At 39.0% G+C, this 11,552-nt stretch overlaps 1 protein-coding gene across 1 annotated transcript in view; it reads left to right on the plus strand.

Moving 5' to 3' along the window:
- CUTA (cutA divalent cation tolerance homolog) overlaps positions 1–11,552 on the plus strand; it is a 91,101-nt gene that overhangs the window by 42,248 nt on the left and 37,301 nt on the right. The window lies entirely within an intron of this gene.

Here is an 11,552-nt window from a genome sequence, read left to right on the forward strand (position 1 = left end):
AAGGGGCAGCTACCCCCCTCCTTTCCGTGCTGGGAGCTTGCTCCTTTGCTTTTGCTTTGAGGCTTTTCAAAAGTATGACACCTCTGTCTTAAGAGGTGCTGAATTACACAAAGAAACTAAAGATAAGTTTTTGGTACTTTCCAAGCTAGAGATATTTCCTCTGGTAAATTTCCCCCCTCTGAGATCAGTTAACTGAAAACAGGATGTGGCTCAGAGAGAGATTAAAATGTGAAGCTTGACTTTATTGTAGAGCCATTCTACCAACGCTTGGCATTGCAGGGCACTGTGCTACTATTTAAGGTGAATGATCATCCTTACACCCAAGAAAAAAAGCTTGTAAGGGAATGTATTTGAGTATTGTCTTTTTAAAATAATCCAAAGGCTTGACATGCTTAATAAAATCAATTTCTCAGTACATTTTAAAGTGGTGTTCAGGCTCAGATGCTAAGTGTTTTAAAGATAGTAGCTGAAGTGCAAACAGTATTTCCAGGGCTGAGAATCTCATTTTGGAGAGATGCTTGAGATAGGGATGTCTCGTTCTATGAAAACATAATTTTCAGTGAGTATAAATTATCTGGAAATGAGCACATGTTCTAGGAAACCCTGAGAAATTGGTAAAACACAGCAAGGAAAACGTGGTAGTAAAAGATCCAGTCCCTGTGAGATGCGGAACTTCTAGGAACTGAAGACGAGTGCTCCAAGCCAGGATTCCTGCCTGCTCATAGCTCTGATATTAAGTAGTTCTTTAATGACTATGCTATTACTTCGTTCCTGACTTAAGCTACCCATAAAACAGGAGTACAACAGAGTAGCTGTGAGATTCCATCAATGCATCTTCAAGATTAAAAACCAAACAGCATGAAGATCATGACATTGGATATATTGTTATCCTCAGCAAAGGTGACAGCTTTGCCACAATTCAATCTCTTGTCTACAGTAAATTTCTTTAAATTGTTTTTGTTCCATCTGCCTGTGCCTACTACCAGTTGCAGCCCTGCTTTGGTAAAGCAATATCCTGAGGATCTGGCCCAACTCCTATTAGAGGAGATGGAAAGTTTCCCACTAACTTCCACAAGATTTGGACTGTAATCCTCAAAGAGAAATCAGGAATCAATTCTTTTTCCTTCATCCCCACTCTGCCCCAAGGTTTTTTTCCAGCTCATGCTCTCTGTAACACAGTATTATCCTCAGATTCCTGGTACTGGTGTGTCTGGAGCACTTCTCCAGCATTTGTCAGAAAAAAAAACACCCGTAAAATAGATGCTATGTACCATTTATCTTATTTTTGTCACTCATTAAAGCAATTTTCACAACGCAAACCAAGGAATTACCCTGAAGAGAAGAGAGCAAAGAAAAGTATTAAGTGTTTGTCACAGTGGCCTTTATAGTTTCCTATAAGCAATCCTATTTCAGAGTAAAACATCATTAAGAGATCACTAAGCCTGCCTCTGATTTTAGGCAACCTAGCTAGGCAGATCTTTACATTAAAAAGCTTCTTGGTGGTATACCCATGTAGTCACTACATCTCCATATCAAGACAAAAACACGGGGTGCAAATACATGAAGCCAATACTGACCAGTTTATGAGAGTTTCACCAGGTTAAGCTCTGCTTTCTGCTGCAGCCTGTCTACATTAAAGGCTTTATGGTGGTACTTGCGGTTATGCTTCTGTTTCTCTTAACGTACACAGAGCCTGATCTAAACTGGAAAATTCTTAGCTGTTATTTCCATTCTTAATGCTTTGGAGAGAACTCTGGGAACGGGAGCTGTGCCCATCAGGAAGCCTGCCAAAACACTCTCCCAAAGCTCTGGATGTAACATGAAAAAACAAGTTCAGATTCAACCTCTTTGGACTATAAAACAGCTGTCAAAATGTGGATATTCTATCGATTGCTCAGGTCACTTGTACCCTGTGCACCAGAAACCAAGGCAATTGTCACTGGGTATATTTGACTAGAACTAATTAGTGGAAACAGAGAAAGGAAACAACAGGTTTCTTTAATAATATCTTCATTAATTCACATGAATGACAAGAACTGAGGGGAAAGTGAAGGCTCTGGTAAGTCACCACTAACCCTTTCAGAAGTTACTCATTTTGCTGCTAAGGGAAAAAAGATATGTTTAGAAAATGTTCTTTTACATGTGATAGAAGCACAAAGAGACTGACTACACACTAACCCGCATCTCTCTACCACTGAGCTCGTAATTCACTTTGCTACTGTAGAGTGACTAATAGCACTGGGCTTATCTTTCCAATAGCATTTTTCAGCATGGCTCACAAACCTGCATGATTTCCACACCACCACTGACAGCATCTATTTGTACCTCCTTCTTATTGGCAACTCAGGGAGCACAGAAGTTCCAAGCATTATCCAAGGTTTCACAGGAAGAAAATGGCGTTGTAAGGAAAACTAAAGCCTCCATCAAAACATCACTACAGCAAACAAACTCCTGAGTGTTCACCAACCAAGATGCAGGAACCTGAAGGGGAAAGGAAAATATACTTTTATCATAGGAGAAGCCTGAATGAAAAAGTTGGAAGTGGGAGAGAACACGCATATAGAAAGACAGGTTTATATTCTGAACAGAGGCAAGTAGGCTTAGTGCTCAAATTCCTGAATAGAAAGAGTCCTCTCATGAGGCCAAGTATCTTGGCAGCTTTGGCAGTGATAGGACTCCAAAAGCACATCATCACATACAAATTCCCAGCAGTGTCCTTGCAATTCAGCCAAGAAAACAAAATTTGTATCTCCCATGTTGAACATCTGCATCATAAATTGGATGTTGAAGCCCCAAAACAAATGAATAGGGCACAAAGTGCTCAGAAAATGAATGCTCCCATCTGTCCAGGTTCAGTAACAGTGGGTCACTCTGGAAGAAATCAAAATACAGATTGGCTTCCTAATGCAGCAGTGCAGAATTGTGGCAAACTTTCACAAGCTAAGGTTGTATTTTCTTTGTGGCAAGAGATGTGCAGGAAGGAAATTCAGCAGTTTTTAATCTGGTTATTGAAACATCACATCTAACACTTTTTCTTATCATGAATATTCTGCTTCAAAGCTCAGGGACTGGCAGGCAGGGCCCTAGGAGGTGTTTCTGGGCTGGGCTACTCTCTGGTAGTACTCACCTCGGAGCTGTTCAGAACTGGGAAGCAGTTAGAAGAGACCAGCAGAACCAGTGGACACAGACCAATACACAGGAGCATGGCTTTCTAAGAATCTGGTTTGAATGCATGTGGGTTTAGACACATTCCCCCAGTTTCTGCTAATAAATCCATGGAATTCTATTAGATTATGTTGCAGATTAATTTGCCCCCTCCTGTTTCCATGGGAAGTTTTTGATCCTAGCTTGTTTGGAGATTCCTGACCAAAACAGAAGCTTAGCTGATTGTGCCAAGCTTCTTCAGTGTCATTTGGAAACTCTGAAATGGTGAAGTTATTCAGCTTTGATAGGAAGCCACAAGTGACACCAGGGACATAAAGAAGATTCCCCTGTCAGCCTGGGTTGAGTAACTGTGCATAACCACAAGCTGGGCAAGTTTCATGGAGTTTGAAGTTCTAGCATGAAAAGACATCTCTTGATTACTTCATGCAGAAAACCCCTCATATGATGCCTTTTCATTCACTATGTAAAAAAAGATTCATCCCAGGAATCAAAATCTCTGCCACAAATTATCTCCAGACTTCTTTTGTCAATGGGAGTGCGAGTCCTTGCACCCTCCTCTAAATTTTACCAAGCTAATGTTTTTTATTGGCTGCTTTGAAAGCTCTTATCTGACAGCCAACATTGAGCTCTGGCGATCAGTGCTGTGGTTATCACCCAGAATGGTTCCCCTCAAACCACTGTTGAACATGGCATGAAAGGTGTGAGGGAAGTTCAGTGAAAACTGGGACCAAAACAGCCTTCTAGTTCTGTTTATAACTGTATCTCTGCATCACCCTTCACACACACCAAAAGCAACTGCAAACTTCACTTAAAACAATTATTCAATACATGCTATACTAATATGTCCTAATCAATCTGTGCTAGAAACAAACCAGCTTTTAATATTGCATAGACTCGTAACTTCAAACCTGTGGAATTACACAGATGGTGGAAACTAATACCTATTTCTACCCAGCTGTAAGAGCTTGGGGTGAACACCTCTAGGACCCGACAGCAGTAGGCTTTTATGGAAAATTTAATGATTTGGGCAGTGAAATGATGTTTTTATGGTATATTTCTTTTCCTAAATAATGAAGGAAAAGTGGCTCATCAGGGTCTGGCAGGGACAGACAGTGCAGCCACGCAGCAAGCGTGAGTCTTCAATTATGGCTGCAGTTTATGCCCAGTCTGTCACCAACACTAGCATTTACATCTATGTATTGTAAATCCCATTTCAGCAGGTATAAACTGGCACAATGAAACATGAATATCCTTGTGTGTGGACATGTGAGGTGGTGATAAAGTATTTTCTCTTTGAAAACGAATTTTCACATTTGTGTTTTGTGATTCAGTGAAAGAAATACTGTACCTCCAGATCTAGGTACATAAAAAGTATAGCTCCTCCAAAAACAATTGTACCACCAGTGGTTTGCAGGAGCTTAGGATGTGCTCCATGTCCTCACAGTACAAACTGCAGAGAACATCTAATCACTGGTGGAAAGAATGCAGAGTTGAGGTTACTCTTGTAAAGCCAAATTAGACAATGCGAGTCCATGACAGGGCTCCTTGAAACCAGCTTGCAGTGTTCTAATCCCAGACTCTGAACTTCTTGCTGTTTAGTTTGGAGTACATTTAACCAGCACCAGAGGGGCTGCTGTCATTAAGAGACAATTGGTTTTCCATTGTGAACCCTAGTTTTTGTGGCTTACTATCTCAGCTGATTCAAAGTGCACCAAACAGAACTGTTTGTTTGCTTGACTTGCAAAAGAAATTGCCATTTTAGTCATAAAGTAGCAAATAAATAAAGGAAATACAGTTCGAACCACAGCACCTTAGGAATAATCTGTATTTCATGACTTCTAGCTAGGAATATGGTTAAATATAATGATTTTATAAATAACCACCTGTGTGAAATAAATAATTCCTGGGATAGAAACAAAGGGTTGAATATAGTGACCTTTACTCAAGATTTCTCTGCTATTGTTTTCTAAACTTAAATGTTCTGTTTATGACAGTTGTAGTATCTAATTTAGTTTAAGATTTTCCAGGAAATCAGTTGCTGCTTCAACATGTATCCAAATTCTGAGTTCATTCAGAACTTGAAAAGCAAAATTTAACACGAGGACTGGAATTTTGTAATGACCCTGAAACTGGCAAAACCATACTTTTAGTTCCCACGAGACTGGAAGAGCCAAACCCAGATATTCCTCCTAATTAGAGGTGAAAACATTATTAAATATCTTAAGAATTGAAAGCATATGGAACTCCTATAAGGTAGGTTTTTTTACTGGAAAATCACTGGTGGCCATGCCAAATTTCAGTTTGTTCTGATGTAAGAATTCAGCAGGAGATTAAGAACACATTTTGCTTGGAGACATGCATAAACATTAACATTTACATAGACTGAAAATAAGCCTCTGTACATAGGGTCAAGTGAGACAACTCCTGATGGATGAACACCAAACTGGCAGCTCTCGGTGATTTTGTTTTAAATTCAAAATGATATTCCCTCAAAAGAAAAGATGGATTTCCTCAGTGTGTTTTCACTCATCCCTTCCACACCCCAACTATAAATGAATCTCCTGACCTCTGTCAGTGCATTCCACAACTCTCTGTTTGTGGAGTGGGAGCTTGAGATTATTTATAAAAGCCCAAGTTTTTTGAACTTGAAAGAAATCTTACTAAGGATTCAATGCTGGGATTTGGGATAGCTCTACCCAACTCAGGATCCCTCCTGCTGACTCAGAAGGGAGGCTGTGCCTATCCTGAACATTTTCATTGCTATACAATGATAGAAAATAATTCTGGTGTGATATTCTGGCATTACATTGCCCAAATCGACTGAACAAAGAACTCAGTATTCCTCTTCTTCCAGATGATTTCAGATTCTGAGTGAACCATCATAACAAAAATCATGTGGTAACTTGAACTTGCATCTACTAGCTCGCAGAAGCAATTTTCTCTTTCACCTAGTATTTAATATATATTTTCAGGTCAGCTGAGGAAGAATTATTACAGTCACTTCAAGTTACTACAAAGTTAGAGTATTAACCTGTTCCAGGGATTTAGCATTCCTGTTCTAAATCTGGAGGGTATTGCTAATTCAATAACACCTTTCACAGACCACTTCTCTGGCTAAGGCTACTTAGAGCTTGTGGCATATACTGAAAGATTAACTACACAAAATCAGTTTTGCACTGCTAGTAAAGCAATGGCCGGAGAACGGCACCATTTGGCTCTCTTCCTAAATTAGTCACAGTAGTTAGATGCAGCCCAGCAGCTCTCATGGTCAGACCAAAAGAGCGCAAGTTTCATGTGTCACTGTGCATAATAGGGTGGAATTTCTATTCAAGCCACTTACTAGCTTGCATCAATTAGGTTAATTTTTTTATTGCAATGAAGTGAAGAGAGAAATCAGTTCATTTTGTGACACTTAACTACCTAAAAATCAGTAAAATACAAATGGAAATGGACAGAAACATGTATTTTTAAAAATAACTAAAAGACTTGAATAGTATTAACCCTTAGAGTTGTTCTCTCAGGAATTCAACTGATTCAGGTCTCACATATCTGCCAAGAGTATTCAGGGAGAGGCACATCAGAATGGCATCTGGTGAATTTTCTTATTCAATGGCTGAAGAGGGAAATACATCAAAAAGGAATGAAAGTGTAATGACCAAACTCATTTAGTGGGTCCTGCTTTCTGAGATTGCCTGTGTGTATCACTAGGAGCAACTGTGAAGTTCCCTTTGGAGGCTAGGTTGCCTGTGATGTACTCTTATATCAATAAATGACAATAAAAATCCTGTTTAGACATGGCCCTTGGCATCCTGCCACAACTGACAGACTACATCAATCATCTCTATTCTAGGAGATGTGAGAATGAATTTGGACTAAAGCACAGAGCTTTCTGGGCATGTGCCTGACTGTGTAGGCAGAGCAGCAATCCCACATACATGGGCTGGCTGGCCTTTGAGGAGGCTGCAGAAGTGTAGCAGTTGAAGGCATGTTTTTCTGGAGCCACTAAAGCTATTAGCTGGTGATTCAAAGGCTGGAACATTTAGAGACTTGCACACCACGTATATAAACAACCAAGGAATAGAAAAACATTGTGTACAATTCAGATATAAAAGGATATTTCTGATGTCCAGAATCCCCAGTAAGCATGGAAATACAGAATGTGTTTTGAAATAATTTCCATTTCATAATGCAGATGAGTCATCTAAGCAGTGATTATTCCAAGAATTTCTATTTTGGCTGGGATTAACCCTGTGAGTTACTTAGTACCTTGGACCTCTCCAGCTACAAGTCACTAAGGTTAGCATCGTAACAGATTCTAAAATCAATCCCATGTCATTTGATCAGCTCTTGTCTTACTAACTAGATGCAGTAGATATTTGCCAACTTAATTTGCAAGTGTGAAACAGACGAAAGCACAGATAAACCTTCCCCCCCCATGGTTTTCATATGGAAGTCACGCCATGCCATGTGAGGACGGTAAATCTTCCTACACTGGTATTTATACACACCTCCACGTCGTTGTGATTTCGTCTATTTTAAGACCACTTGATAAAGTCAACATTCTGTCAGATGTCTTTGTTTTGCCGTTAGCAGTCAATAGGAAAATGTATTTTGGTGCCTGATCTTAAGATGTTACTTGACACTCATTTGAGCCTCTTGACACAGAGAGGAAACAGCAGAACATGTTTGTTTGGTTTACGTTGCACTTTCTTTTTCTCTGGAGTGGCTGCAGTTTGATAAACTCACATTGAATGCCAGGATACTTCAGTCAGTGTTACAGTTCTGCAACTGGCCTTGTCTGTGGCCTTGAGAAAGTCATTTGACTGCTCTTGGTAATACAGTTTTGTCATCCATAACTCACTGCAAGTTCTTTTTTTACTATTTTTTGTTCTAGTTTTGTATTTCTAAGTACTACCTGCAACATACTGCTGACAATTCGTTTTTAGCTGTGTAACGGGAGATTTACAGATGCTCACCAGACATTCCTACACCAGAATATTTTAACAAACAACAAAAATCCAACCCTTCTGTGTAAAAGGCGGAGACAAAACACTTCACTTTACGCATTTTATACTGTGTACCAGTTTGATATTTAGCATATATGATATACGGGTACATAGATAATATTCCAGATATTCCAGTGTCAGCTGGAGAAGGCAAAGAAACCTTGAACCCTTTAAAGTTGCAACAGAAACCATCAACAGCCTTGTGGGACAATTTAGTCCCATTGGTCTCAGGAAATTCTGCACTGCAGAATGGGCCCTGCTATACTTACATATTGACTGAGGTTAAAGGATACAGATATAACTGAGTTATTTCCCTTAAAATTACTTACTTATGAAAGCTATACACATTAAACATTATTTCAGCCATTGTCCTAGATGTTAACTATGACTTACCTTACATGGATCTGATTGACTTGAATGAAGAAAATTCTTGTTCATGCCGTTGGCTGTAATTCTTTCAATCTCTTTGCTCCTGCTTTCATCTGATTTTATCCAGCACACAGTGAATACTGTGTGAACTGGAATACAGTGAATACAGTGAAAACTGGAAAACAGCAGAGCAAAGTTATATTAATGATGTAGGCAGAGTTTAAATTAAAGGCCATCTTAGCTACTCTCTGCAATAAGAATGGGAATTATTTTAACTGGTATCTAAGTAGTGTGAGCCATGACACATCTGAATATCATTTGATCTTTTTGATACAACAGAACTGTGCTTTAAAGAAATCTTCAGTTTCACCTTAGCAGGGATAGGTGAGTCAGTATCTCTGTACTTAGAAATAAGAAACAGGAGTTTATGAGATGAATCATTCCTGAGACACAATTAGGTCTCCTAATACACATTACTCTCTCAACAGTATTGTCCAGTTCGAAAGTAGAAGTGCTTACAGGTGGGCTGCCTGGACAACCTCACTGAGCACGTAAGTTTACTTTCCTCTGCAATGTGAGTTCATATCCAGTCATTATTGGAATCAGTAGTATCTTCTTATGCTTCTTAGAAGAGTTTGAAGAATTAAAAAAAAATACAGAGCCAAGATTAAAAATTGCATCATGCGTGACTATCTTCTTTCCACATATTCAACCCTCTGGATCAAGGATATTCCTAAGAGAGAGGGAAAACAGTAATTTTAAAGTTCTTGGACATGCTGCTTTTGGGCAGCTATTCAATAAAAATAAAGATGCATGCAACTGGACTTTGTATCAGACTCTGTCTCAGTTCTGCTGAACCAAGCTGAACTGTGCCTGGAGCTGTGAGAAGGAAACTTGTCCCTTCATCTGCCAGTTCCCTGGAGTCAAGGCAAGCTTTTAACTGTCATACTCAGTCATCAAGTGCCAAAATGACATTTGTTGTAAATCTCCCTAAGTTACAATAGATGTTGACTCAGTCTATTGTGTCTGAAAATACAAATAATGAATGGCACGTGTATTATTTAGGAACTTTTTTTTTCCCTAAAACAAGAAAGCAAAGCACAAAAATAGCAGCAGCTAGTGCCAGAAATGGAGACACAGGAATTCACAAAAAGAGTACAAAAGGAAAACATAGGGGATAGTTTCTTTCACAGACAGCATATGAAGTGCTGCATGTATTCACAAAGCTGTAGAAACACAATGTTATACCAACAGGCAGCAATTATCAGACTAGCAGAAAAGCAAGACTTCGGTAACACTTCATTAACCTTCAGTTTCTTTACCAGGACTGAGCATGAGGTGGCCACTGCGCAGCAGAGTTGCCACAAGCCCTAGGGTTTGAGCCCCTTCAACAATGTGGTTTACTATATATGAAAATGGACCTGTATGAAAATGATGTTCTTGTGCTCCCTCTGCTGTTCCTGTCACAGTGAAGAACTGGGAGTGTTTCAGGAGCTGCGTCTATTCCTTCACATACAAGAAGAAATACTCATGCCTTAATAACAAGGGGAATAATTTCTCCTGGCAAAAGAATTTTCAGAAAAATAAAGCAGCATGGTTTACAAATGAAGGCGAAAAAGCATTATCTATCTGGAAAGCAAGCTTTTAGGCATGATGCAATGCTGTGGACATACCCCGGCTTTCTTTAACACTGAAGTCTGTTCCATTAAGAATACTAACAAAATGTGATTCCACATGTACTGAATACTATTGTAATTTAAGGTATGCTATTGTTATTTACTGTCACAAATGCTGTAGGTTATTATCCAAACTATGGTCTTTCTGAAATAAAAGCAGTGGGAAAGAAACCACTGGTTTTAAAATAGTCTATTTTCTCTACCCAGATGGATGACATAGAAACACTATCAGAAGAAACACTCATGCAAGAACATCAGCAGTATTTAAAATTAGTTGAAATGTCTCATAAAGCAAGTAATTAACAATAGAGAACTTACCAAGCTGGTTAACAACTGAAATTCTTAGTGCACCATCAGCAAGGGAACACACTGGATTTCCACTGCAGGTGCACCCCACTCTGCACTCAGAGTGGGGTGCATCTGTATCTCATGCTTGTTTTCTCATTGCAGTGACTATTTTCTTTTTAATATTTGGTTTAACACTGCTTTCTTTTGACCTTAGACTTCCAACACATTTCAATTCCACTGCAGGTGCTGAAGGATGGGTGTTTGAGACACACTGCAGTGTTTCAGGACACTGACAAAGGGAAGTTTTGTATCTCAGACATGGGCTAGAAGAAACTAATTTATTAAAACTTAATTTAAAAATCCATTACTCCCACCACGTGTTGCATGAAAAATGCCACTCAGCATGTTAAGATAAAGGCCTGGATGTGAGCTTGGGTAAAGAGAGCAAGACTGTGTCATCTGTGGGTCTAAGGGAACTAAAGAGCCACAATGGTATCACAAGTACCTGGATTCAGCACAGCTCTTCACATAATCTAACACAGCATTAGGAGTTGCCATCCATCACTCTTGCACTACAGTACTTTGATGGAGTTGGGAGGTGAACATTTAAAATAGTCACTATAAAGTAACTGGGGCTGCAGGAAGATTTTTGTCCTTAACATGTGGATCCTATTGTAGAAGCTTAGAAAGATTTTTTAATTTGCTTGGAAATTAAAGCTGTAACAAAATGATTTGATTAAAAAAAAAGGCAAAAAATAAAATTGTTTAAAGAAAGAAGTGCTATGTTTTAATAAGACATCAAATTTCAACTCTTCTGAGTGTTACTCTGGCACAGGACAGTACTTTTGTGTTTGTCTTTACAGTTGAGCCACTTCAACTGACCTCAAGTGTCTTTGCATTATTCTGTGTTATCTTCCCATCCAAGCCTAAAAATCCTACTTTAAACATTATAAGAACATGACTATGAAATACAAGCAAAGACCATTTTTCAAGATGAAGTACTAATGAATGTTAAGTTTGGGACAGAATTACTGAACAGATGAGGATT

Source organism: Pezoporus flaviventris, unplaced genomic scaffold, assembly GCF_033815535.1.
Source record: "Pezoporus flaviventris isolate CSIRO_AGI_PZ_B2104156 unplaced genomic scaffold, CSIRO_AGI_Pfla_v1 ptg000097l, whole genome shotgun sequence".
Lineage (NCBI taxonomy): Eukaryota > Metazoa > Chordata > Aves > Psittaciformes > Psittacidae > Pezoporus > Pezoporus flaviventris.